Source organism: Rhipicephalus microplus, chromosome 8 (assembly GCF_043290135.1).
Source record: "Rhipicephalus microplus isolate Deutch F79 chromosome 8, USDA_Rmic, whole genome shotgun sequence".
NCBI classification, from domain to species: domain Eukaryota; kingdom Metazoa; phylum Arthropoda; class Arachnida; order Ixodida; family Ixodidae; genus Rhipicephalus; species Rhipicephalus microplus.
Genome location: NC_134707.1, coordinates 96,915,855 through 96,921,947, shown reverse-complemented (window position 1 = coordinate 96,921,947; position 6,093 = coordinate 96,915,855).

Genomic DNA, 6,093 nt, shown 5'->3' with positions numbered 1-6,093 from the left:
ACACCTCTACCAACCGAGGAAGAGTACCTCCAGGATATGGTCTGCGTCTGGCGCGGAAGGAAGAACACAGCAGTGGCGTCGAGAGACGCCAGGGCTCCTGCAGCCAAACAACAAGCAGCGTCTCGCCCTCAGCAAGCACAGGGCAAGAACGCGCCGAGCGTCACCTCGCAGCGCGCCAAGCAACTCCAGTGGCGGCCGAAGAACACGCCGCGCATCGAAGAAGACGACGTCATAGTGGTGCTGAAACCGCGTGAGACGCTCGACCTCAAGGCCACGTTTGGTCCTGGAGAAGCCGGCGCTGCAGTCCGCAGCATCCTCGGAGCCGACGCAAGTGTGGGACTTGCGGTGTGGCCCCTCTGGGATCAGAATGTACTTGTGTGCACGCTCAAATCAGTGGACGCCGCCGAGAGACTCCTCCGGGACATTAAGCTGCCAGTCGGGGGCCGCCAGCTAACATTCCGGGGACATCCCAAACTCTCCGGTGAGTTCTGTCGGGGCATCGTGCATGTCTCTCAAGACGAAACGTCCGAAACTGTGAAAAGCAAGCTCAGTGCTGAGCCAAATATAGTGTCTGTGCGCAAGCTTGGGGACACCCCGGTTGCGGTGATCACCTTCGCGGGGACCAAGGTGCCACGGACGGTGTTATACAACTGCGAGCGGCTCCCTGTTCGCTTGTATAAGAAGACAGTGCCTGCATGCCCACTTTGTGGCACAGTGGGCCATCGAGCAGATACTTGCCCGCGCCCGCAGCCCGGCCGCTGCACAAGCTGCGGCGTTCAGGTACCTGCTGCTACTCCTGACGGCCCTACGGAACACCAGTGCATTCCGAGCTGCCTCCTCTGCGGTGGTGGCCACAAGACTGGAGCTCCCGGTTGTGCTGGGCGGTTCCGGCAGCCGGTCAAGTCGGGATCCCCACGCGGATCCAAGCCGAGGACAACGGGGGGGAACGGGGGGAACAAACAGGCTCCGACTCCCAAGGCTGGCCCCAAGAAAGCACCAGCTGCCAAGTCGAATAAGCCAAAACTCAAGAAGACCGACACCGGGCACTCCACCAATGTAAAGCCAGGGACCCCGACGGAGCCTCCTGCCTTGGTCAAGGACTTCCCACCCTTGACACCCGTCCAAGCACAGGTGAGCTGTTGGGGTGGGGCAGTCTCTGGACCTTCCTCTTCTCCCTCCCCTACCGAAACCGCCCTACAGCAGCAGATAGGGGAGCTCAGGCGCCAGAACCAAATTCTTGCGCGCAAAATTCAGGAATTAGAAGCGAAGCAGGTTGGGTCATCCGAGCCAGTGCAGGAAGCCGAGGCAGAGGACAGGGATGACGGCTCTTCCGTCACATCCCGCCTCACTAGCGTCTCGCGGCAGGACGCGGACACGGTAGTTGGACCAGCTTCCATTACCGGATCCATCGGTCGCATCGAGTCCCTAGAGCATAAAACCGAGCAATTAGAGGCGAGCGTGGCAGCCCTCCCCACTCAAATTATGTCGGCAGTCCGCGAGTCCTTTCAGGACATGTTCACGGCAGCCTTAACGCAAGCACTTCCCGAAATTGTGGCGCAGGTCTCTAACTCAGTCCTTAAAGCCATGCAGCCCTGGGTTATCGCCCAAATTAAAAACACCACTCAGACCGACTCCCCGCAGGTTAAGCGCAAGCCGGCCTCCCGTCAGGCAGCAGAAGAAGGCTTTTCGGGGCCGGCTCCAGGTCCGGACCGGTCCTCTGCACCGTAAATAAATACTAAAAGATGGCTAGCCGATCTAATAAACAAGCTAAATATCTACAAAAATTTGAGATTATACAATGGAACTGCAGATGTTTTAGAGCCTGGAAAAAACAGTCCCACCTCCAGCTCTACTTGCAGTCCCTCGGAAACATGCCCGCCTTGCTTGCTTTGCAGGAGCCCGGTTTGGACGTTAAATTCTCTGGCTATAGCACTTTCCAGGGGGGGCCCTCGTCATGCATCCTGGTGAACAAGGCATATACCGCGATTCAGGTCGATTTAAACTTAAGTACTGAACAAGAATACACAATGGTCAGAGTACTGCCTCTCAGACGTCGCGACCAGTCAATACACATCCTAAATATATACAGCCCCCCGCATAAGCCCCGCGTAACTTTTAGCGAAATCTTCCTCCGGGCGATCAAGTTGGCAGACAAGGACCCCTTAGTGATCGTGGGAGACTTCAATGCTCCCAGCCTTCACTGGGGCTATCACTACGAGAAAGCCAGAGGACGTAAGCTGGCGGAGCTTATCTCCACCCTTCGCCTCACGCTGCTCACGGATCCGGCGTACCCCACTCGAGTGGGGAACTCGGTAACCCGTGACACATGTCCGGACCTCTCTCTCGTAAAAAACGCTAAGGATGCTACCTGGGAGAACTTGGGCGATTCTCTAGGCAGTGATCACTGCCTTCTCCGGGTCACACTCCTGGAAAAGTCAGCTCATAAAAAATGCGGTCAAGCCAAGTTGACCGATTGGACCCAATTTCGCAATCAGACTATCCCTCCCGTACTATTTTCTGGAGGCTATGCAGAATGGGCTCAACACGTAAACAACATTCAGAAAAGACCTACTACTACCCTCCAAACCAACGAAGAAACCCCCGCAGTTGACAATCACCTCCTACACTTGTGGGAGGCGCGCCGAAGCATAACAAAACGTTGGAAAAAGCAGAAGACTAATCGCAAATTACGTATCCGCATAGCCCAACTCACGGAACAAGCTGCAGCGTATGCTGCCCAACTCTCAGATTCAAATTGGATAGCCCGCTGCGACGCCGCAGCTCGTCAGATGAGCTCGAAGGGGACATGGCGTCTCTTTCGCAGTCTCATAGACCCCTCTCAAACGAGAGGGGAGGCGCAGAAGCAGCTCCGGCGAGCTCTGCAAGGGTACCAAGGCACTCCGGCACAGCTTGCGGATGCTCTGTGCGATAGGTATCTCTGTCGTACAGAGGACCCGCCTGGGCCGGCGTACACGTACTCTGGTAAGCCTAACCACCAACTCGATGCCCGTTTTGAGTTGCATGACCTTAAAGCGGCTTTAGCTAAAATGCGCAGGGGTACGGCTCCGGGGCTGGACCGCATAACAGTAAAGCTGTTGGCAAACCTCCCTGACACAGCCTACCTCCATTTATTGGAATACATGAACGAGATCTGGGACGGCCGTGCGCTCCCTTCCGAATGGAAAACGTCACTTGTGACTTTTATCCCCAAAGCAGGCAAGGCCGTGAATACGGAAAATCTGAGGCCCATATCACTGACTTCGTGCGCGGGCAAGCTTATGGAGACGATGGTACGGGATCGCCTCTTCCCATACCTTGAGGGCAAGGGCTTCTTTGCAGACACCATGTTTGGGTTTCGCCCACACATGTCTGCACAGGACGTCCTTCTCCAGCTCCATAGGGCCGTCATACAGCCCATAAGTATGCAACACAATGATAAAGCCATCCTCGCCCTTGATCTGAAGGGGGCTTTCGACAATGTTAAACACAGCAGCATCTTGGCTAACTTGAGCTCCACTGATTGCGGGGCTAAGGCCTTTGCATATGTCAGAGATTTTCTCTCTAAACGCCAGGCACTTCTTCGGATCGAGGACGAGGAATATGGCCCGTACATTATGGGAACACGGGGTACCCCACAGGGAGCAGTGTTATCACCACTCCTTTTCAACATTGCTATGATGCGCCTTCCAAGCGAATTGGCCAGGGTGGAAGGCACACAACACGCAGTATATGCCGACGATATTACAATCTGGACCACTGAAGGGAGCCTTGGTGAAATGCAGGAACGCCTTCAGCAGGCCGCATCCATAGTCGAGGCGTATGCCAACGATTGTGGACTCCAATGTGCTCCAAACAAATCAGAGCTTCTTCACGTTAGAGCGAATCCAAGAGATAAGTCAGCCATACACATCTCCCTGTCTGGGGTTCCCATCAGAGAGGTGGAGGAGCTCCGAATTCTGGGCCTGTTCATTCACCACAGACTCAGACCAGACTCCACTATAGCGAAACTCAAGAGAATAGGCGAACAGGTAGGGCGCATGATCCACCGCGTTTCCAACAAGCGGGGTGGTCTGCGGGGCAGAGACGCGCTTCGGCTCGCGCATGCCTTCGTGACTAGCCGAATCCTCTACGCCGTCCCATACCTTCGCACTAACAAGCAAGAAGACGAAAGAATAGATGCCATCATTCGTAAGGCTACTAAAGGAGCTCTGGATCTCCCGGTGGCCACTTCCAACGCCAAACTGAGGGCGTTAGGTGTGCTCAACTCCTACCAGGAGTTGCGGGAGGCCCACCTTATGAATCAATATACGCGGCTCGTGCAGACGGCTCCCGGGCGCCGCCTGCTAAACCGCTTACATATACAGCACACTTGCACTGCAGAGGAGGCGGAGCGTATTCCGGAACTGTGGCGGCATATGCTCTCGGTCGCTCCACTCCCCAGTAACATGGATAAGCACACGCACGAAAGCAGAAGACAGGCGCGGGCTCGGACGCTTGAGAAGCAACACGGCTCCCGACCTGGTGTATTCTACGTAGATATAGCAGGGCCTTCGCCCACGGGATTTTACACGGCCTCTGTAGTTCACCGGGAAAAGCATGTCAATGGGCTCTCGTTCCGAGCACAAAATCCAGAGCGCGCTGAGGAAGTCGCGATAGCGCTTGCTGCTGCGGACCCCAACTCGAAAGTTATCATCACGGACTCCAGGAAAGCATTTACTCATTACTTGGTAGGAGAGATATCCCCCCTAGCCAGCCAAATTCTAAAACGGGCTCTCGCTGATCCAGCCCCGAAACGCATCGTATGGGCTCCTGGCCATCAGGGCCTACGAGGTAATGAGGCCGCTGACGCGGCCGCCCGAGCGCTTACCCACCGGGCTCCTCACCTTGGCTCTTATGACTCGGAGGCCAATACACCGCTGCTGCGGTTCAAAGAAATTCTCACCTATTATCGTGACACTCACCGCCTTTACCCGGCTCCTGCAAAGGGGCTGAGTAAGGCGGAAGAGCGAACTCTAAGGCGCCTGCAGACAGGTACTCTACTCTGTCCTGCAATCCTGAAGCATTTCGATGCGAACACAGATGGGCGGTGCCCACACTGTGGGGAGACGTGTGATATCTTCCACATGGTATGGGCATGTACGAAAAATCCCCACCTACCCCCTTCCCCTACCCCTTCCCGAGAGGCATGGGAGACTGCCCTCCTCGACAGCTCATCACTAGAGTCTCAACGGGCTCTGGTGAGACGGGCGCGAGTAGGGGCCTCGTCATGCGGTGTCCCGGACTAAGGACGCCGACCATGTAGCAGGGTCATGCTTTGGCCCCGTACCTCTCTCTTTTATAATAAATGTTTTCATCATCATCATCGCATGCTCGGGGGTTCGGCTTGTTTGGGCACGTCACGCGCACGTGACCTCTTCGTCGGGTGCCTTAGAGGGTGGGGAAGAAATTTGGCTTGCGAAGGCTACGTGGAGGAGCGGCAAGGGTTTCGAGCTCACCTCCTCTCATCCTCATTTCCCACTGCTTCAAAAAACCTGCTTTCTCCGCTCGTGATAAACCAATTCGAAAAATTTTTGTGTCAAAATGTTCCTCAATGCACACCCAACAACTTCCACAGTCTAACTAAATTTCGGTATGGGGCCTGGCGAGCGGCCCTTTAAACAGACATTTTATAAGAATGTGAGTTAAGAATGTTAAGAAGGAAGCTTTTTCTGAGAAAGTAAATTCATAAAGGAATTACAATGAGCTGTAGCGCAATAAGTAAACTTTCGAAATCATAAAAAACAATTGACCGCAATCTTGAAAAGTCAAAATTTAGAGTCGCTGCATGATAGTAATGCTAATGAGACATGAGGCTAGTATGAGAAGTTAACTCACAAAAAAATAGCAAAACGCCTGGCAGCGTCCGAGGGAATGGAGCATGATAAGAGTATCATGGCGAGCTACGAAGCCATCAGAATGTGTTGCAGAGCAATGCGATATTTTGCTGATGTGACGGAAAAAAATTGACCGTGACCGACCATGATTTTGCAAATACGATACTAGGTGGTTAGTTAGAGGAACGCAGAGGCCATCAACGAATTCAACGCACCTAGA